Raw genomic sequence first — 23,292 nt, forward strand, 5'->3', positions numbered from 1 at the left:
CTTGATGAGCGTCTATGTTCTTGGTATATAGTCTCAGAAATAATGTGTGGCAAAGTGTGTATTTAGGGTTTTCTATACTGAACCCTCTACCAGTGATAGTGAATTATTCAGTACCTTTACGTCTTCATCTTTTCCTTGGCGAAATTTTCTTGCTAATGGCTTGTGGTCAGTCCTCCCATCAGAGGGAGAAATTTAAAGGGAGTCTGAAAGAAAACTGTAATGGGCGTGAGAAAAATATTTATAGTTTTATTGTTTTAAGTCTGGCTATTTATAACGTTTTTGGGTGAAGGCTCTCGAGACCGCAAGGAAGCTTAGCTAACACTTGTGTGTTCTTTGCTCCCCTTATGATGCTCAAGGAGGTGTCAGGTCGCAGCTGGGTGTGCCCATTCGTGGCCTTCTCACGAATACCGAGCTGGTGAGGAAGCTGCATATGGGTCTCCTCTTCCCTCAGGATGCCTTGCCATTTTCCCTTCTGTTCTTATCACAGCTTTTTGTCAAAACGAGTGAGAATAACACACGTGGGAGTTTCTGTGTGTGAGTCTGGCCAGCAGCCACTCGGTATGGTGAGGGCGAGGTGTGTGGAAACCCCGAATCCGTTCCTGGTCGTTAGGCTGCCCTCCGACAGGGCAAGGGGTTGCTGGCGGGCCACAGGCACGCCGGGATCAGATCAGGTCACCCCGGCCTTGCAGGAACCCAAGAGAGGATGCGTTTCGTAGAGGGTCTTCTGTGAGATTAGCTTTCCGAACACTTGGGAGGAAGGGAAAAGAGCATCATTTGAGCAGCAGATGCATTTTGGAAGGCAGTTATAGGTGTGGGTTTGGAACTTAAGTGGGGCTGTATTAACTATTAAATATTTTAGACTCTAATGCATTTTGGAATAGGCTTTTGAGAACAACTGGTGTCAGATTAGAAGGACTAGCTCATTACGGAGTCTGCCCCATTAGGTGTAATCCATAATCCTGACAGCCTCAGGACTGCTGGGCCAGTAATGGCAACATCTCTCCCAGGCCGCCCACTTCTGCTCCCTCAGGTCACACTGACTTGTCTTGGGTTAACCCATCTTTGAGAGACTCTGCTTGTTTTTATTTTGTTGCACGAGGGAGTAATAGCCTGCCAGGGGCTTCGTTGTCATGCCGGGACTGGAATTTGAAGGTGCTCCTGTGGTTGGGTCAGGTGCCCGCTGCCCTTGCCTTCACGCATGTATGTGGCCGAGGCGCTGTGGGTGGAAGGTTGCACCCTCTCCCTCCCACTGCTCTCCCTGCTTCTGTCCTTGACCCTTGACCCTCCCCTCACTCAGCAGACAATGGCCCTTTGAAAAGGAAGGTCTGATGGTCACTCCTGTACTCAGAATCAGATCCAGAATCCTTCGTGTGGCCTCCAGGTCCATCCTCACACCTGTCATCCCTGCCTCTCCTGGCCACCCCCATTAGCTTCTCACCCTCTCCTCATTCCTCATTTCCCTTGCTGTTCTCTCCTGCTGGACCCTCCAGCCAGGCATTACCTGGTACACCTCTGGCCTACTCCAGGGCTAGCTCCAATTTCCCTAACCAGTGAGGCTTCTTTGACCCCTGGTATAATCTTATAGCACCCCCGGCACACCCTTCTCTGGTTCCCTGCCATAGTTTCTTCCTAACATTTATCTCCACCTGACATACAGTTAGTCAAGTAGAGTAATAGTAGTTAGTAGTATTACTTATCATACTTACAGTAAGAATAAGCTTTCTTTTTTTAAAAAATTTCAAACTTTATTTTAAAATAATTTTAGACAATAAAATAGCAAAAATAAAACAGTGGTCTCATATTTCCTTCACAGAGCTTTCCCTAATTTTAACAAATGACAGAACCATAAAGAATAAGCTTTCTGATGGCTGGGATTTTTGTCTGTTTTGTTTGCTGTTCTGCCCCAACAGCTAGAACAGTGTCTGATTTGTATTAAGTGCTCAGTTAATAGGTGAATTCCGATGAAATGGTTTTATGATCCTGAACTTGAGCTTCGAGAAGGTGTTGAGAATTTAGGTTACAATCACTTATCCTAAAACCAAAAGCCTTTTTTCCAAACATTTTTGTCATTCCCCCCAACCAATGACTGGCTCATTTTCAGTAATGTCCACTAGAATTATACTTTTCAACCCTCTGTCCTGCACCTGTACCAAGAAGTTATGTGGTCCAAGGCCATTCCATGGGTTTGATGTGGTCATGACTGACAGTTGATGCTATGATCTTTGGACAGTGTCCAGACTCGTTCTGTTGAGACCTATCCCAGGGCACAGGCATTTCAGGGCCTTCTCATCCTTTGGTTTGAGGGAGCCCAACACTTCTTAAGGGAGCTCTGCCCGATGGTACTCCCATGAGCCCCTCCACCCAAAGGTAGGCTGGCCTGCTCTTCAGGCAGATGTGGGCCTGCCGACCTTGGTTGGTTAATAGGGTGGCTGCTAATTGTCCTTCCTCCAGCTCAGGTGGCTCCCAACCTGTGGCTCTGCTTTACCTGTCCCCAGGTCAGAGCGCTGCTTCACCTGCTCCAAGGGCATAACCCCCAGCCTGGCACCTCAGTGCATGCTAAGTCTTGTTGAGGAAGAGGACTGGTGTCATGAACATTAGGACTTGAGGCCACCCAGTCTTCGAGAGACACTTAAATAGCCCACATGTCTGTCCATGTGTCAGAACCCCACGTGGGCGGACTGCCTCATTTTGGCATCAGTGGAATTGCTGCTCCTCAACTAAGCTTTGTGCTTTCCTCTTGGCCTCATGGAAGGGCATCATAGGAACATCCTTATGAAAGTGATGTCTGCCGTGAGGGTTTTGCTGAGGGCCTCGCTCATTTGCTTTTGGATCAGCCAGCGGCATGGTGGGGGGGTGTAGCGGTTAAGTGTGCTGAGTCTGGGGCACCCAGCTGGCCCAGTCGGTGGAGCATGCCGCACTGGAGGGTTGTGAGCTCGAGCCTCGTGTTGAGTGTAGGGATTACTTAGAAATAAGGTCTTAAAAACAAAGAAAGGGGGCCTTCCCTGGAGCCATCCTGCCAGGCTTAAATCCCAGATCCATGACTTGCTAGCTGTGTGGCTTTGGGCAATTTACTTGACTGCTCTGTTCCTAAGTTTCATTATTAATGAGTAATGAAATGGATCTGCACTTAATGAAAAGCAGATAACAGCAATATTTTCCTCATAGGGTTACTGAATGAGTGAATACATCTAAAGACTTTAGGATAGTGTTTTGTATAGAAGTTAGTGCTAATTATTAGCTATTATCATAATTATTTCTATTTTTTTGGTGTTCTCTCCATGAGGGGCCCAGAAGTAAATTTCTTCTCTCTATACTCTGAATGGTTGTGCTTTTTTTGAGGAACTGCTTTTATGTATTTTATATACATTAAGATTCATGTAACTGATCCCAGCTCCCTCTTCAGTTGACTGTGAGAGAAAGCTTCGATCCAAACATGTGACCCAATCCTAACAGATATATAGGCTCTTTCAAAATTATTTTTTTTTAAAGTTTATTGGGGAGAAGGAGTGAGAAAGTGGGGGGGAGGGCCAGAGGGAGAGAATCTCAAGCAGACTCCCTGCTGAGCCCAGAGCCCTATAGAGGGAGAGGGTCTTGACCTCACGACCCTGAGATCATGACCTGAGCAGAATCCAAGAGTCCGACGCTTAACTGACTGAGCCACCCCGGTGCCATGGTGATTTTTTTTTTTTTATTGCCCTTAAACTTTGCTTCTTACTTTTCTATATTACTATTTTATCACCATCTGCTTTTTCTCATCTGCTTATTAGTTTTTAATTTATTTTTTATATTATTATGTCATTTTAAATCCTTTTGCAACAAGGCAGAGTATGAATTAAGAAGTTAATAGAGACCTTTATAGTGAAGAAAAAGTATTTTTAGGATCACTAAGGTTGGCTCTGAAGCCAAAATCAGATGTCTGTAGTGTAGACTTTAGCTTTGTAAGACTGCAGCTGTGGGATCTTGTACAGGAGGTTCTTTTTATATCTGAACAGCATGAATCAGCCCCATGGTGGGTAGGACACTGGGAAATGGGCTTATCTGGCTTCTTGGGACTGACTGAATTTCAGCTGTACCACACTTAAATATTGACTAGTAATCCTACCACAACGGAGGGCAAGTCTGAGTTAGGATAGTCTCTATTTCCCAAGTATAGATTTTTCCTAACATCTTCTTTTTCTAAGTAACTGAGTGTATCAGTTCATATCATTCCAGACACAACTTTGAATGCTTCTGTGTGCTGAGCACTGGCGTTCGAGGAAGCTCACGTCCCTATCTGGGAAGGGCCCACAGAACTCACAGGGCCTGTTGGGCAGGAAAGGGGGTAGGAAAGCACAGCTCAGCCCAGTCACCTTCCGTGAGGAGGGGCGGCAGGAGCGGACACTAAATCCCCTTTTTCCTAGTCTGTGAGGGTCTGTGATGGGTCCAGCCTTATTGACTAGGACTTGACCTGTTTTACTCAAGCCGGTAATCTAACACTCCCCTTTTTAACATGTCGGTGGAAGACCCGAGGAGCTGTGGGGTTATTGCGTACCCTGCTGTCTTTTTGCCCATTAGAACTACAGTGGAAGAAGTTGCTCAGTCGTAGCCCTGACGGCCGCTGGGACCCTGTCAGCAGCCCCATAGAGAGTGCTCGTGAAGGCAAACTGCCGAAAGTCACAAGGGGAGAAAACACACTTTCTGTCTTCCATTTCTTTGGTGATACGATGGGATATAAGGGATAATTTTACCCATTATAAATTAAAGTTTACTCTTTTTTTTATCTCCTTAAAGCTGTGAAGTTTTTCATTTTTTTTTAATTATAAGATTTGCTATACATCTTCAGTGTGTTTTCAGCCTTTATTACAGTACAGAATTTTATCAGACCACTGCAGTCTCCCCAGGCTAAAGAGTCCTCCCTAACAGAAAATACCTCTCGGCTCTGAAAATCCTCTGATTGATCACATGAGCACTGTGCAGAGAGAATGGAGTTGAGGGTGATAGGTTGTCTCGCTCCGAAGAGCCTGCAGTCCTGCTAGTGCATGTTTGTGTGTCTGGAGGTGGGGGGAGAAGGGGGGACATAAGTTGTGAATCTGTGACAAGTGATAAAAGAAAAATTGTATAATACCTGTCAGCTTGAGGCAGTGGGAAAAGTATAGGCTGGATCTTGATGATTTTAGATGTGCCCTCATAACTTTTTCTTGCACTGTGAGAACAGTCTTGAGGTATAAGAAAGCAGAAACCTGCTTGGTGGCCTTCCAGAACATTCCTTCAGTTCTCAGTCTGATCACTGGACTATGGCTTTGGGTAGGATGTGTTTGCCATCTTATTTCTAATATCCTTTCTAATGATGCACAGTGATTTTGTTTTTGTTGCCTGTTTGGAACATAGCAGTAAATTGGAGATGTTTTCAAGGAACAGTCAGTCTGCTCTGGTTCCTGGATCCATTTCCTGCATCCGCAATTGCACTGCTCTGTTGATGCTGCTTTTTGTGAGTGAAGCCAGCGTGACTAGCGCGAAAGCGTATTGCACCTTTCCCCGATGGCTTATTAAAATTTACTATCTTATTAATATTTATTAAATTTTAAACAGGTAATTAACATTCATTGTAGAAACTAAGCATGCTGATGTTCAGTACATAGAGGTAACCACCGATTTAAACATTTTGAGGCAAAGCCTTCTAGAATTTCATCCATGTACAGCATGGTTCATAAAAAATACATAACTGTTTAGAGTTGCTGTGGACTAAATTGTGCCCCTTCCAAAATTCAAATGTCGAAGCCCTAATCCTCAGTGTGACCGCATCTGGAGATAGGGTCCTTAGGAAGTAATTAAGTTAAATAGAGTCATAAAGGTGGGGCCTCCATCCAACAGGGCTGTGACCTTATAAGAAGAGTCAGAGATTCCTAACTCACTGCCATGTGAGCACACAGCATGAAGGCAAGCTGTCTGCTGCAAGCCAGGACAAGGGTCTTCTCTAGGTACTGACCTTGCTGGTATCCTAAGCTTGGACTTCAGCTTCCAGAACTGTGAGAAAATAAATTCCTATTGAAGCCACCTGGTCTATGCTATTTTGTTAGGGCAACCCAATCCAGTACATGGGTATAATAAGGATGTTGTTTTGTCCCATAGTCTATAACTAGCTTTAGATAATCAGCAATATATCCCGATGTCTTTCCATGTTAATAAGTATACATTTATGTCTCAGTCCTAATGGCGTCATTTCTTTGTGTGAATGTATCTTAGTTCATTTTGGACTGCTGTAATAATATACCATAGACTGGGTGTCTTATAAATAAAAACATTTATTTCTCCAGTTCTGGAGACTGGGAAGTCCAAGAGTCAGGCATCCACAGATTTTCTTTCTGGTAAGGGCCCGTTTCCTGGCTCCTTGAGAGCTGTCTTCTCACTGTCACCTCACATGGAGGAGGACCGTGGATATCTGTGAGGTTTCTTTTATAAGAGCACTATAATTTCTTAGAGATTATAAAACAGCTTTACTTTATTTTTTTTAAGATTTATTTATTTATTTATTTGACAGACAGAGATCACAGGTAGGCAGAGAGGCAGACAGAGAGAGAGGGAAGCAGGCTCCCCACTGAGCAGAGAGCCCAATGCGGGGCTCCATCTCAGGACCCTAGGATCATGACCTGAGCCCAAGGCAGAGGCTTAACCCACTGAGCCACCCAGGCACCCCATAAAACAGCTTTATGAGGGCTGAACCCTCATGACCTAATCACTTCCGAAAGGCCTCACCTCCACATACCATCCCATGTGGAATTAGGTTTCACCATACTCGGTTTGAGGGCACACAGACATTTACAGTGTAGAATGTGACATTTTGTTTAACCAGTACCCACTGTTTTACTTCCCTGGTTTTTTTTTTTTTTTTTATTGTCTTATGTTTTTTCTATCCTTGCATATGTACTTTAAACATTGGTCAAATTGTTTTCTTACCACAGATTTCTAGACCTGGAATAGCTAGGTCACAGTATATTTGGTTTTTTAAAGGGTTTTGATAAATCTTTAGCCAAATTGGACTCTAGAAAGGTTATTTTGAGATTTTTAAAACTTGGAAGACAAGAAAATTTATTATTTTTCCTTGGGATTGCAAGCAGTCTGCCTTTCTTACTGCTCTTTATTAAGCCGCTGATGGCGTTATCTATGAACAAAATAACATCGCCTTCGATTGCTGTATAGTTAGGCCAATAACATGGTTATACAGGGGTTCAAATTAGCACTAATTTTGTCTCAACTGCTGGAAACTGGCGTTCTTACATACCCCAGGGGAATTCTGAAATGTTCCATTGTGGGGGCTGGAATGTATTGTTCTGGGAGGTCTTCACCCTTTCAGAGTTGGTAGCTGTTTCTTAGATATTAAAAGAGGAAAGCAGCAGAAATACTGAGTAGAAACAGATGAGTAAAGCTGTTGTTGCTTTGCACAAGTCTTTTTAGATATTCAAAGCAGCTGATGTACATTTCCTTCATACATTTAGTGAGAAGCAACAACTCTTTTGCTTTTTAAAAGTAACATTGTCTTTCATAGTTAGAATATATAATTATTAGAGAAAATTTAGAGACTACAGAGAGGAAAAAGTAAAGAGGAAAAGAAAAATCAACTATAATCCCACAACCTAGAAATAATTACTGCTTAACATGTACTGTGTGTGTCCTAGTATTTTTCTCTGCTTATGCAGTTATAAAAATGGTATGCCATTTCATAAATAATTCCTGATGCCTTTTTTTTTTTAAGAATTTTTTTTTAAGTAATCTCTATACCCAGCATTTAAACCCTGAGCCCAAGAGTCACATGCTGAAAGCACGCACCGACTGCATCAACTGGGCCAGCCAGGTGCCCTTTCTGATGCTTATTCCACTGATTTTCTTATGACCATTTTCTTATGCCCGTAATGTTCCACTAAAATACTAGTATGTGCTTAATATTCCATTGTACTGTATATTCTAGAATTTATTTAAATGCTTCTTTGTTATTAGTCACTTAGGTTATTATACATTAAAATTACAGAGGACATCTTTACCCAAAAATCTAATATTTTCAGAGGCTAGATTCATGAATATGAATTTACTAAGGCAAGAATGAATTTTTAGAAGTCCCTTTAAGGCATATTTTTTACTGCTTAATGATTGATCGCATTTAACGTTCCAGCAGTAGTGAATATTTGTCTTGTTATTTTTTTTTTTTTTTTTAAGATTTTATTTATTTGAAAGAGAGGGAGAGTGTGTGCTATGTGTGGTAAGGAGCAGAGAGAGAGGGACAAGCAGATTCCACGCAGAGTGTGGAGCCTGGCTCAGCGCTTGATCTCACAACCTTGAGATCATGACCCAGCGGAAATCAAGAGTTGGCTGCTTAATCAACTGAGCCACCCAGGTGCCCCTAGTCTTGTTTTATAAATGATTGCCAGCGTCATTCTCTACCATTTTGAGAGGTAAAGATAGAACTTGAAAGCTCCAAATCCTTTGTCATATTTATTTCAAGTATTTCTCCATTTTGTCATTTCCTTTTGATTACTTTCTTTATACTACTTGTTTTACTAACACAAATTTAAATGTATATGGTAAGCATAATCGTCTTATACTCAATATACTCATCTTATACTCATCTCATACCCATTGCTTTTGTGCTCAGAAATTCTTGCTTATCTCAAATCAGATATTCACTGGTATTTTCTTTTGGAATTATTTGTTTGTTTACTATTTGGCTTTTTTGGTCCAAGGATCCTGTCACCTGTTTTTGTAAATAAAGTTTATTGGCATAACCACACATTTTCATTGTTGTCGATGACTCCTTTCATAGCGTCATGGTTGAGCAGTTGTGACAGAAATCTGTAATAGTCAGTAGCTGGCTTAAAATGCTTATTAGCTGGCCCTTTACAGTTTGCTGACTCCTGGATACATGGTTTAGTTGAGGCCTTCATTTGATTCCCTCCTTACCTCCAACTCTCATTTTTCCCAGTCCTGTTCGTTGAGTTCATTCATTCCTTACTCACTGATTTGTGATACTGCCTTTATTATATTTTATGTTCTTTTATATATTAGCGTTTATTTTGGTACCGCCCTGTGTCTATTACAGAGGGAAAGTTCTTATCCAGCTGCCAGTTCAGTTATAATTTAATAACAATAGAAACAAGGGATTTAGAGGGAGAAACATAGATTCTACATTTTTAAGGTAGAATAAATAGACTGTCCTCTCTAAGTTGCTGAATTAAATAGTCTTATAAAGCATATATTAGTAAAGCTTCAGGAGCGAAGGGTTAAGGTTTGAATGTAGAGTTAAGTATATTTGTAAATCTGTTTCCTTGTGAACCAGCCTGTTCATAAAGCAGATCAGACTTGTCTTTGTAGGGACTCTCTGGTGCATTTTGATGAAAGAAAGATTCCAATGTAGCAGCTGCATCCTCAAGTAACCTTGATTTGAATCTACATATTTTCTATTTCCGGTCTTTGCTAACAAAATGAGTCCCAGCAAAATATAAGCAGAGATACTACTGGAGTTTCCAAAGCAAGTGTATTCGTGTCTACAGGAAATACATCTGTGTCTGAATAGATGGAGAATAGATTCTAGCTTTCTCGTTACATGTTACGTGAATTCTGAAGATAGTTTTCCTCCTTACCCCATGTTACGTGTGTGCAAAGGTTTGGGTATGTATATGGCTGTGTGTGATGTATGTGTGCTTGTGTATTTGTATATGCCTGTGTGTATTTTTTTTTTTAAAGATTTTATTTATTTATTTGACAGAGATCACAAGTAGGCACAGAGGCAGGCAGAGAGAAAGGGGGAAGCAGGCTCCCTGCTGAGCAGAGAGCCCGATGCGGGGCTCGATCCCAGGACCCTGAGATCATGTCCTGAGCTGAAGGCAGAGGCTTAACCCACTGAGCCACCCAAGTGCCCCGCCTGTGTGTATTTTTTTTGTTACCACCATCCTGGGATACTGGATAAAGGAATACTTTACTTTTTTTCAAATGTCAGTGAACAATCAGAGGCTTTATCTGAGGGCACATTTCAATAAACATTGGTTTCTCTGCCAGGGAAACACCCGTATCCTAGGGACTGAGGTAGATGTGACCTGTGAGCTGAAGCGGAGGGAGGATGTGAGCTAGTCGCAGGCTGATGGCTTTCCTCTTCTTTCTGGAGTAGGTTTGGTCCGTGCAGAGTCTCTGTGATGAGAGTTTGCGTACAGAATGGTAAGATATAGAGTTGGTGACAGTCCTGTATAGCATGTAGTTTGCCTTGTGCACGTCTGATGTTCCTTGTGTGTTTTCTAGACGGATGAAGTAGGCGACGGCATCGTCGAAGCCTCCGTGTTACACGCTGCTCTTACTTCTCTCGGCGTCCTTGATGGTGGAAGAGCAGTCAGAGAGAACCCAGAAACCTTTCCTTGTTTCTTCCTTCCCCTGGAAAGAACTATTTCCTCTCCACAACACCTCTGACAACAAATGTGTGCTCCCCCCAGCCCCCCACATTAAACAGTTTGGACACTAACTACCTAGAGTGAGTACAGACTCGGTGTTTGAGGCCGAGTCCCAGAAGACTGCCCCCCTCTCAGTGGCTGGTCTGAAGTCCCAGTTTGTCACCTCTGCATCCAGCTGGCCGGCTGTAAATCTGGGCTTCTCAGGACCCCTTCCTTAGGTTAGATAATTTGCTAGAAATGCTCACAGAACTCAGGGAAATACTGGTTATCACCGGTTAACTAAAAAGGATATAATTGAGGAACAGTCAGATGGAAGTGATGCATAGGGCAACGTATGGTGAGGGGGTGACGGGCTCCCATTCCTTCTCTAGGCCCATCACACTCCCGGCCCTGCCGTGTGTTCACTGACCCAGAGGCTCTCGGAACCTCTCCATTTAGGGTATTAATGGAGGCTCCATTATGTGGGCATGATTGATTAAATAATTGGTCATTGGTTATTGAACTCCATCTCCTGCCCTTCTGTCCCTCTGGGTCAGAGGGCTGGGCTGGAAGATCCAACCCTTTCATCACTTGGTTGGATCCTCTGGCAGCCGGCTTTCACCTTATTAGCATAAAGTCAGATTAGGTTGAATGGGGCTTATTACAAGTAACAAAAGATATTCCTTTGTCACTCTTGAAATTCCAAGAGTTTTAGAAGCTTTGTACCAGGAACAGGAGCAGAGACCAAATATGTTTTCTTTTTTTTTTTCTTTTTTTTTTTTTTAAGATTTTATTTATTTATTTGACAGAGAGAGAGAGATCACAAGTAGGCAGAGAGGCAGGCAGAGAAAGGGAGAAGCAGGCTCCCCACTGAGCAGAGAGCCCGATGTGGGGCTCGATCCCAGGACCCAGAGATCATGACCCGAGCCAAAGGTAGAGGCCTAACCCACTGAGCCACCCAGGCGCCCCCAAATACGTATTTCTTAATTTGTTATGCCTCCTCTTCTTTTCTTTAATTTTCAAACATTCAGCAGATGTCTGGGAATACAGTCTCTGCTTCGAGAGAGCCCGTAGGAGCTCCTAAGCAGGATGCAGGCTGTGATGGGCGGGATGCTGTAGGAGCTCCTAAGCAGTGATGGGCTGAAGCATCCCTACCACACGAAGATCTCTGAGGCACGCCTAGGACAGAGTCAGGGAATGCTCCTGCTGGAGGTGATGTCTAAACTGAATCTTGAAGGAAGAGAAGAATGTACTAGGTGGAGGGGTAGGAGAGGGACATACCGACCAAGGAAGCCAAATCTGGGGAGGGAGAGCCGAGACCTCCCTAGAGCCGCTAGTAATTCCACAAGGCTGGAGGGGCCTTATGGAGCTAGAGGACAACTGTGGGGGTACATTGGTGACCAGTGGGCTAGAGAGGTAAGCAGGGACCAGATCCTGACGGGTCTTTGGGAACTCTATTCCAAATCGGAGGGGAGCTGTTTACTGAAAGTTTTAGACAAGGAAAGACATGGTCAGATCAATGTTTTAGCAAGATCACTCAGACTGCGGAGTGAATGATGGGTTGGAGAAAGGAGGCAGGGTCTGAAGATAGGAACACTGATGAGGCGGGTCCTTGCAGCAGAGTGACAAGTGATATTGGCCTCGTTAAGGTAGATGGTATTAGAGATGGAGAAAAGTATCTGGATTTAAGAGATAGTTAAATCTAGACGAGAGGGGGAGTTGGGGAAGGGTCAGGAGTTTTCAGATGTTTGCCTTGGGCACCTCTGGGCCATCTACTGAGGGGAGAACCATTTTGAGGGAATGAGTCTGAGGGTGTTGGGATGGAGAGGAGGATTTTGGTTTGGGGCATCCCTAGTGTGAGGTTAGACACGTCAGAATGGAGACATCTGTAGATCAGTGGGCCATGACTGTTGAGGCTGGAGGTAGCATGGTGGGTTCCAGCAAGGGAAGGATGGCATGGGAATGGGTGAGGTCCCCTGGTGAGAGGGCCCTGGGAAATGCAAAGGACAAGGAGCTGGAATAGCTCTCCTGAGTTGAGTGGTCGGGGGTGGGGTGGTGGATGATAGCCTGGTTTGCATTTGGAAACAGAGGTATAGCCCTAGATTGAAGAACTTGGCCTGTAGGTGGACCTGCGTGTGCCTGTTGCTTCCCATGCCCCAATAGCATCATCTTTATTATTCCCAGAGGCATGTAGGAGACATGTGCAGTGTCCTTCTCCGCATAGCAGGGTTTCAAGTAAGTATCCCCTCAGCTGTTCGGAAGGGGCTTATACAGTGGAGTGGGACGACAGTGGGTCACTGACTAAAGCCACCCCCCACCCCGGCTGGAAGAGCTGAGACTGAGTATTCCCTGCTTATCAGCCACGCTTCTGAGCTCCTTATGTCTGTTGACTGACTTACTCCCGAGGACAACCCAAGAGGTAGATACTCTTGTCACCTTTATTTTATGGTTGGGGAACTGGAGCCAAGAGAAGGGTAAATATTGTCTAAAGTCACATAAGGAGTAGCACAGCCAGGATTCAGACCAGTCACTTAGTTCCAGAGCCCTGTGTTCCTCGCCGTGAACCAGAGCGTCTTGCCTTTCAGTGTAACAAACATAACTGTTAAGGCAAAGCCATGATGGGATTTGGGAAAGTTCTCAGAGATGAAAGAGCCCCTCGGCGGGAGGGGAGTGAGAAGAAGACGAGGCAAAGATGAACAGGGAGCCCGGGCTAGCTTGGGACACAAAAGTAAACATTAGTGGACAAAAGGGCTAGATTCCACCAGAGTCAAAGGGTGATGTGAACCAGTGACCAGGGTCCGTCAGGAAGGGTGGGGGGTTCCGAGCTTAGCGTGAAGGATGAACCCCAACGGGGTCAGGGTCTAGGCCGGGCTGGGGTGGATCTGTGTTGGTCTGAAGGGAACAGCGCGGTCAGAGGTGTGCAGGGAAGGCAGAGAAGCTCCTCGCTGGGTGTGCGATGAGGTGGCCAGTTCCTGAAGAGCTGCCTCATGTGCCCAGCCCCGCCGCGTTCCGTCTGGAAGCCCGTGGAGCCATTGCTGGGCATTTTAGACCATCCTCATGTCCGAGTGGGGTCAGAGTCAGAAAGGAAGAGGAGAGACGTCGGGGGCCAGGAGTGAAAGTTCTGAGGCCTCAGGCAAACCCTGTGATGGAAGGGGATGGGGGAGAGGGTTAGACTGGAGCGGAATTTTATGGAGCTAGAATTCGCTCGGCCGTTGCGTGCTGGAAGTGGGTGAGGGAGCGGGAATAACACCCGGTCTCCTGACTTGGATGGTGGTGATGCCATTAATCAGACGGCCCCGCAGGGGCGGGGCCAGGTTTCAGCGGGGCTGGTGTGCGAGCCAAGACAGGAGAGATCAGGAGTTCACTTGGGGTCTTGCTGAGTTTCCAGTGCTTGTGGAACCTTCAGTTGAGAGACAGATCCAGCTTTGGGAGGGCCCCGAAGTGCCTGCAGGGTAGAGCCCCTCTCTAAGAAAATGAATAGAAAATTACAAATAACAAGTTAGGTGCAGGACCTTGGGTGGGACCCCTGCCTGCCAGGGAGGGTCCTGAAGCTTAAGCCGTGTTAACTTCTGCAGAGCCTGCTCCTGCTTCATGCAGATATCTGAGGCTCCCTGAGGTCCCCTTCCCTGTCCCTGTCTTCCTGGATGTCAGGAAGTCCCCAGTTCTTCTCTCCAAGCTGTAGGCTGGTTGTCCCATTAAAGTTAATCCAGGGTTTACCTTAATGTGGTGTTTAGGAAGATCCGTGCTGTGCCTTCTGACTTTTCTGCAGAAAATGTACCTGCTTCTCCTGTCTTCCTATCAGAAAGAGACAGAAAGAAAAAGCCACGAAGTGCTTTTATTAGACGAAGGGTTGGATTTATTATCCCTATCCATGACCAAAAGAGGATAACAGTATGAAAATATATTCTACTTGGATTATCAACAGGAGTTCGGAAGCCGCGGAGACAATGACCTGTTAACACTTCCAGCTTTTCCTGCAAAGAAAGAGTTTTGGGGAGCTGTTTTACCTGTAGTCTCTTACTTAGAATAAAACCTTTCAAACAAGTTTATGTGGTTTCCTAATAGGGATTGAAAGTGGTTTCATAATAGCGGGTAAATGTAAGGCATAAGACAGCACATTTAGACAGTTCTCCCAATAATACTTACAAAATGAGTTTGGTAGCAGTAAGATGGGCATGGAGAGCAGAACCCTAGATTCTTTGTTTAGTCTGCGTCTTTGATAAAACTCCAGCTGAAAAAAGCTTTTCCTTGCAGGGAGGTGGTCGGCGACACTGCCAAGGACAAGGTTATATTTGGGCAAAATATTGTCCGCCCTCGCCCTGCTGCACATAGCCTGTGGAACCCCCATGACAGCCCTCATCCTGCGGTGGCCCCTTGCCCACCCTAACTCAGTGTTCCAGAATCCACCCCACTTCCTTTTTCTGTCAGTCTCTGTGTGTGAATGATCTCAGCTAGATGTTGGGCTCTTATCGGATTAAAACATTCACACGTGGTATAAATAGCTAACAATTACATCTGCCAGAGGTATTTGCATTTCAGAGGGGAGTTTGCTCACTGAGGGTGGCACTGGAGGTGATGATGGAAGATTCGGGAGCAGCTTGTCATTTATTTCCAAACTGTGGAGTGAATGGGATTTGGATGCCAGTGAGTCTCAGAGTTTGGGCTTTTGTTTTGATTATAGAAGGAGGGTATTTTCGCCTCATTTTTCTTTCTTTCCCAAGTAGGTGAGTTTTTTGTGTATAGTTATCTAAGAGCAGATTTTATTTATTTATTTAAATGTTTTTATTTCTTTTCAGCGTAACAGTATTCATTGTTTTTTGCACCGCACCCAGTGCTCCATGCAATCTGTGCCCTCTCTAATACCCACCACCGGGTTCCCCCAACCTCCCACCTCCCGCCCCTTCAGAACCCTCAGATTGTTTTTAAATGTTTAATTGGGGAGGGCACGAGATTTTTAGTGGGGGCCTATTTTGCTGTGTGTTGCCACTGGCAAGCCCTCCAGTTCCTCTCCCAAGCTCCCAGAAAGATCAGCTTGGGCACCGAGCATCTCACTTTGGAAAGATTGGCTCCTGTTCTTGTGCACTGAGAGTATCTGCAGATTTCATCATGGGCCTTGTAAAGAAACAGCACTGTGACGTTACTTTCTCATTCGAGTCCATGACCTGCTCCTGCTCTGGGTCTATGTTTAGAACTTAGTGCCACATCTTAAGGAGGACATATCAGGGCAGGAGAAAATCCAGAGAGGGATTATTAAAAGGACCAGTACATATTTATAACAAAGTTGGTGGGTTGCCTCTTCTATGTGTGTTCCCTCCCAGAGCCTTCCGTCAGACCGGGTCATCCTGCTTTTATAAATCTGATACGGGTGTAGGGAATTGGGTGGAATGGGGATCAAAGACGGGCAGAGCCCTGAACGTTTTAGCCAGACCTGGAGAGCGGTCATCATTGTCTGATTTTTGGCTTCTCTTTTCCACCAACCAGAGCAGGATTTCACCAGCGCTTCTCTGCCAAATTGATAAACGCCTTTTCACTTTTCACCCTTAGAATTCAGCCACCTTTTAGAATGGCTGTTGTGGAACAGAAGGACGCAGGCTGCTTGTGACCGGTGTAGTAGAAGAAGCAGAAACTCTGATGGTTTCTGCAGATGCGTGTTTATCAAACATGCTGGGCACTGTCCAGAGGCCGAACAGGCAGTAGTGCTCTTAATTTTGAAAACAACCTGTAGCTGCATCAGAACATTCAAACCTTTTTCATTTTTTATAATTTCTAATCAACCTCTGTTAAGAAAGAAAGGAAGGAAGGAAGGAAGAAATGTAAAGAAACATATTGAGGATAAGCTTTAAGACTGCTTATGTTGTTTGAAGTGCAGTCCCAGACACGTACTTGGCTGGGCCCAGGCAATTAGGAAAGCCACACAGTCTTGAAACAAGCAAGAGAGTTCATCACGTAAGAATTCCTTCTATTGGGAAATGAATTTTTAAAAACGCTTAAAGCTATTTTTGCTTTTCTTATTAAAAAGTGTTGTTTTGTCATCTTCTCTTTGGCCACCTTCTAGCATATGTGTGTATTTATGTGTGTGTGTTCATAAGCTGCTCCTACAAACCTTGTTCCAGGCCGCATACCCACCCTCTGAGTCTGTGAACAACAAGAGTAATGAGTTGGAAAGATTGTTGAAGGAACTCAGGGAATTGCCACATTAGGTTTTCAGAGAGTACTTAGGCCATTTATTTCCAAAATATACAATATAAGAGCTTCTAATGCCAAACTCTGAGTTTGAGGTAGGTCTTCTTATCACAAAAGTGAAAGGGGGAGTTGATGCATGTCTTTCTTTGACTTCCTATCTACCCTGTTTGTTATCTGTGGTTAGATGATTTATATAAAAAAACTGTGATTCCAAGACTGCTTCCCCTTTCCCTCTTTCTTCCCCCTTCCCTCTCCCTCCCTTTTCACTCTCCAGGGACATGGTGGCCGTCTTTCTCTACCACCCACTCACTGTGTGTTTGAGATTATAAACTAATTTTACTAAGAGCCCTGAACATTAATCTGGTTGCTTAGGTTCATGAGCAAATACAGATGGTTTTGGGTTGCCCAACATGATGGACAGTCGGCCCCATCACCTCTCCCCTTGTACTCTTTTGTAGGTAACATAGAGTAGTCTGAATGATCTAAAGGAGTTGTGTGCCCCGAGTTTCACCTGGATTATTAGAAGCCCTGGAACTTCCCTTCTGAGGGTGGTGTTACTGTATTGGGTAAGAGAGAGACTGGGAAGAGCCCATTTGGAAGGGGGTTAGGGAGGTCAGTCTAGAAGGAGGCAGTGCTGACCAAGACCATGTTCTGAATCACACATCTCCCTCCTTTATGGATTTTACCAAGTCTCTTGGGTTGGAAACTCTGAAGTATTTTGGCAGCTGGGCTTGGGACTCTGCCTGCGTGATTCAGATGGAAACCGAGGCCAGGAGAGCTGTAAGTGCATTCGAGGTTAAAAAGGGCCTTCAAGCTCTCATCACATAATTGGTGACAGGCTTTTTCCATTTGTCTGTCTGCCAGGACAAATGATCAGCTCTTAGTTGATACCCTGAGGGGGAGCACACTGCAACCATGAAGGTGGGGCGGTTCCTGCCTTCACGGGCTTCTGCTTCATTTAGTGAGGTGAGACTTGTATGCCAAGGTGTGTGCGTGCCCCGGCCTCGCCACACCCTGGGTGGCTTTTCTCTTCATCCTGTGTGACACGTCCCCTCACCCCTGCCGCGTGGCTCCACCATCCACCCAAGTCCCGTGTTAGCTGTTCTCATCTGTGACTCACTCCCAGGAGGCCAACCGTGTGTGAAGGAAAAGCAGAGTTTGTCAGGGTGGGCACATCCTGGGTGTTTCTGGTGTGCAGCACACCTTGGAAAAGCAGACCGGCATCTGCCTCCCAGCCTGAGAAACTCCTCCCGGACTTTTGCAAAGAGGATTGTGGGGATTTAGCAGGGCTTTGTGGTGTTAGCAGAGGGTGGGCTGGGCGGCCACCACACCCAGGCGGAGCGAAGCCCCGTCTAACTGTGAGGTTGGAAAGTAGTGTGCTTCCCAAATGGACGTCTTTTCTGTGATGGAACGAAGATGCACGGAAAGTATTCCAGACAGCTCAGGACTTGACACTGTGTCCCGCTGAGCTATAGGTCCGCAAAGCACAGGGACAGGGAGAGCGCATTCCCTGGAGGCTGAGTGTGGCCGACGGTGGAAAACTGTAAGGGCAGAGCGGTGGGCCGGGCGGGTGGAGGGCTGAGAGGGTGATGGAGGGTGTCAGAGGAGTGGAAACTGCCTGTGTAACAAGTCAGGAGTGTGGAATCATCTCTGGGGGGCCTCAGCCAAGTGTTGCTCTCTGTTCCCTAAGTTACCCAGACAGGTGGCATCTCAGACAGCATGTGCAGAACCCCACTTCCCCGCCTGAAGCAGGTGTATTCTAGAGTAAGTGCCCCATGTGGGAGCACATGTCTTTCCTTATTTGCTTTCTGTTAAGCCATCTGAGAAATGGGTACAGATTGGGCTTAGCACAGATGGAGTTTTGCTGGGTTTCAGAGCGCTCAAACATTTTTTTGTGGAATATTTGTGCTGTTAGCTTTACCATTGGCAGCGCAGTTTATTTCCAAGTTATTATTATGATAAAACATAAAAAAAACATTTACATTGGAAATTAGGCAGTATGGTCATAGTCATCCGTCTGTAACAAAACAGCCTGTGACCAGCGTGGACAGACCTTGACCAGATGAATGAGCTCCCTTTTCCTCTTGTGGAAAGGAAGATTTGCATTAGATGATCTCTTCCAAGTCAGAAATTCTTTGGTTTTGAAATAGATTGTTGGAATATACATAGATCATTAAGGAACTGTAAAGCACAGTCCAGTTGGAGTACGGGGTAGAACTAGATGTAAAGTTAAATAAATAGGTAATATTAGTCTTGGTCTTCGCTCAGGATGACTTTAGAAGGTAGAAGTCAGCTGTTGGCAAATTGCTTTCAGTACTCACGATCTGGAAGAAGATGTGGGACTACTGTGTAGTGTTGGTTTGCACCATGGACACAGTGTGGGTGAGAAGGGGGTGTGGTGATTGTTACTATCTCCTGTGTTGCTCGAGGCTCGGTCCTGGGGTCCTGGGCGAGCATCTTCTTAGGTGGTGTCGTTCACTTTGATTGTTTTAACTACCATCTGCCGTTTCATGGTCTCCTATCATACCTGCATCTGAAACTCCGTTCTCATCTCCATGCTCCTATGGCCATGTGACATTTTCTGCTTAAAACCCTTTAGTGGTTTCCCATTTAGTTCAGGCTAAAACACAAAATCCTTGATACATCTATCAGTGTATGTGCACTCTGCTTATCCTACCAGGTTCAGCATGTGCTGTTCTCCCCTACACTTCTGCACTAAAACTGAGTGGTTTTCAGCTCCCCAAAAGGGGCAAGCGCTTTAGTGCCCCAGAGCCTTTGCATATACTCTCACCCCCAATTCATACTAATTCAGCCATTCTTTGTTCGAATTCTTTCTTCCTTCTAGCCACAGCTTAAGAGTATCTTCCTTAGAGAAGGCTTTATTGATCCCAGATTGGTTAACCATCTTCTCCTTTCCATCTAGTGTAATTCTGTTGCCAGTTGCTTTCTGGATTGATTCCGTTGTGAGCTTTGTGTATGCTGGGCAGTCAACAGGTTCCCCTGATCTCCTTTCTCTTAGCCTACGTGATGGCATATATGATGAACCCCTGTAATGTTCTCACTTGAAACAGTACCCTGGCATTAGCTTTATATGAATGAATGATGTTAGTATAATGTCCACAGATAAAGGTCCCCCCGGGAAAAGATGTTTTGTCATGGTTGGACTTGGTGTCCTTGATGGTGACCTGCACATTGTCCCCCCATGGTAGATGACCATTGCCCATCTAGTAGATAGACTTCTAACAGCATGATTCAGATTCTAGTGACTTTTTTTTTTCTATGCATACATTTCTTTAGAACACCCTAGGTCGTTTACACAGTTTCCTCTTGGTATAGTGGTAGCAACTATACCTTAATAACTTCTTACCATTTTATACTTGCTTATGATTTAAAGTGAACAGAAACATGAAACAATGTTTAATATTGTTGGGCTTCTAGAATATACTATTCTAAACCATAATAATGATATATTTTTGACACTTAAGAAGACTCAGTTACCATGCATAAGGTCTGGGTTTTTGCTAAGCATGTTCCTAGTTTTTTTCCCAGAAGTCCTGCAAAAGAAGGTATGAAGAGAACAGGGAATAGGAACTACCACTTGATATATAGAAATTAGGCACACAGTTGAGAGGAAGGAACAAAGATCATTAATTGACCTTGATAAGGGACAGAGTTGTCAGTAGTCAGTATTTATGTGAGTGTGTATGTGTGTGTGTGTGTGTATGTATAAAATATACACATGCATATATGATTATAAGTAACCTAATTATGATTGTATGAATATACGGAACTCTTGGGAAACAGGTCTTCTTGTTGCAGAAGGAGGTCTGTCCATTTGAGAAGTAATTCCTCTAAGAGAATTGGTATAGGTTTTTTTTTTTTTTTTTTAAGATTTTATTTATTTGTCAGAGAGAGAGAGAGCGAGCACAGGCAGACAGAATGGCAGGCAGAGGCAGAGGGAGAAGCAGGCTCCCCGCCGAGCAAGGAGCCCGATGTGGGACTCGATCCCAGGACGCTGGGATCATGACCTGAGCCGAAGGCAGCTGCTTAACCAACTGAGCCACCCAGGCGTCCCTGGTATAGGTTTCTTAGTCTCAGCACTTCGAACATTTGGGGCTGGATAAGTCATTGCTGTAGGGGCTGACTTGGGCATTGTAGGGTATTAGGAGAATCCCTGGCCTGTACCGACTGGATTCCAGTATCAAACCCCTTTTCCACAAGGCGTGAGAACCAAAAATGCCTCTGGATTCTGTTGCGTGGCCTCCACAGGAGGGTGAAATTGCCCGCATTTGAGACCCACTAGATTAGAATACCTGATGCTTTGGGTTCAGTCTGTAGTTCGAAGGGTAAGTGCTCCAAACATGCCCGGGATCGGCAGAAGCGGGTGCCTGTCTATATCAGAGTTTCCATCGAGGAGATGGTGAGAGCACCCCAGCTTCTCTCGAGACTCATGCCAACAGCCCTTCACCTGCCTTGGGCATCTCATTTTGGATGTCTCTGAAGTAAATGAAGTCTGGCTCATTGATTTTTCTTTTTAACTTAAGTTTGAAGCACCAATCCAAGTTTTTTTTTAAATTTAAATTTAAATTTTTAAATTATTATTATTTTTTTAAAGATTTTTAAATTTATTTGACACATCACAAGGAGGCAGAGAGGCAGGCAGAGAGAAAGGGGGAGGCAGGCTCCCTGCTGAGCAGAGAGCCCGATGTGGGGCTCCATCCCAGGACTCTGGGATCATGACCTGAGCCGAAGGCAGAGGCTTTAATCCACTGATCCACCCAGGTGCCCCTGAATTTTTATTTTTTTAGAGAGGCCAGGGAGAGGGTGTGAGAGTGGGTGGGGAGGGGCTGAGGGAGAGGGAGAGAAAGAATCTTAATCAAGCTCCACACTGAGCATGGAGCCCATTGTGGGGCTCAGTCCCACAGCTCTGAGATCATGACCTGAGACACAATCAAGAGTCGGATGCTTAATCGACAGAGCCAGCCAGGAGCCCCAGCACCAATGCAATTTTTAATGTGTTTTTTTTTTTTTTTTTTTTTTTTAGTTTTATGTTTATAGGAGCTCTGTGTCAGAAAGGGGACAAAGACCAAATACATATTTCTTATTATAAATAACAGTATCACAGTTGACTCCCTGGGCTTCAAACAAGGAACCCTTGTAAGAAAACATTCATAAAGGTCAAAGGATCCTGGCACATTATTAGAATCTCGTTCAGTCATCAATAACTATCTAGGCCATCAGCATGTCATATGAAATGTCTTCCAGGATGAGGCCACTCAGGTTTGCAGGCCTCTATTCTTGTTACGTTCCAAAAGCAGGAGTGGTGTCAGCAATATATGGCTTCCCCCTTTCCAGCATCTGAACTCAAGAACGGCCAGATGGAAAAGATGTACAGGGTGAGATTATGGGGAAGGACAAGCTACGGGGAAAGGGGCACAGAGCTTCCATGCTGTTCCAGCCTGCCATTCTCTACACTTCTTCACATGTTCACCAGCCCGAAAGCTTCCTTAATTTTACTTTCAGAGCCAACACAAACCCGCCTTCGCAAGGAGCTAGGCGATCACCCATGCAGTCCTATGAGCATTTGTTTGCTTCCCTCATAGGTTCCCAAGTGCCTGGTACTCAGATAATGACAAAGCTGTTTCAGATCTGTGCAGAAATGAGGAAAATGGAGTGAGCTCCTAAAGATTAAAAAAATTTCTTTAAACATGTATTTTTTTATTTTAGAGAGAGAGGGAGAGAGAGAGAGTGCATGAATGTGGGAAGGGGCAAAGGGAAAGGCAGAGAGAGGGAGAAAGAGTATCTCAAGCAGACTCCCCACCGAGTGTGGAGCCCCATGCGGGGCTCTATCTCAGAACCCTGAGATCATGACCTCAGCTCAAACCAAGAGTCGGATACTCAAGCAACTGAGACACCCAGGTACCCCAAGATATAAAAGCTTTTAAAAAAATTCTAAGATTGTGGGGCATCTGGGTGGCTCAGTCGGTTAAGCAGCTGCCTTTGGCTCAGGTCATGGTCTCAGGGTCCTGGGATTAGGCCCTGCACTGGGCCCCCTGCTCAGTGGAAAGCCTGCTTCTCCCTTTCCTCCCGGCTTGTGCTCTCTCTCGCTGTCACTGTCTCTGTCTCTCTCTTTCTCAAATAAGTAAATAAAATCTTAAAAAAAAAAATTCTAAGATTGCCATTTCTAGTTTCAAGTATGTTTGTGTGTGTATTTTAAACAGCTCTTCTTTAGGAAGCATCAGTAGCGATCAATGTTATTTAGGTTTTGTATTTTAGTATTTGTTACCTGGCACAACAGATACTGGAAACCTATGACAGTGCCCTGATAAAAATAAAATTGACAATATATGTGAAACTTCTTTGACAAAGTTGTGAATTAAGGGTGGCAAAAAAGGTTATCTTCTCATTTTGCAGCTTGATGGTATTAAGGAATATTGCTGAAAGTAATACCACACTTTTTTTCTCTTTGAGGTAAAAGCAGTTGACTCCCCTGCAGTTTTGACATAAGCAAATTCCATGTATTATTCATCTAATTCTAACTACAGTGAGAAAACATTTAATAAACTGTTTTTTTTTTAACAAACTGTTTTAATCACTTTCCCCCTCTGAATGATCGCAAAGGGACCATTAGATTTCTATGTTGAGTAAAGAATATATTTAGCTCAAACAGAACTCCTTGCACTGTTAGAAAGAAAAACACTTACTAAAATCTATTCCCCAGCAT

General features: G+C 44.6%; 1 protein-coding gene across 23 annotated transcripts in view; it reads left to right on the top strand.

The window, feature by feature from the left end:
- The window catches only part of DOCK9 (dedicator of cytokinesis 9), a 275,409-nt gene that overhangs the window by 65,115 nt on the left and 187,002 nt on the right, over positions 1-23,292 (top strand). The gene's annotated exons all lie outside the window — the stretch shown is intronic.

This window comes from Lontra canadensis, unplaced genomic scaffold (assembly GCF_010015895.1).
Source record: "Lontra canadensis isolate GAN:19392208 unplaced genomic scaffold, GSC_riverotter_1.0 scaffold26, whole genome shotgun sequence".
Taxonomy (NCBI): domain Eukaryota; kingdom Metazoa; phylum Chordata; class Mammalia; order Carnivora; family Mustelidae; genus Lontra; species Lontra canadensis.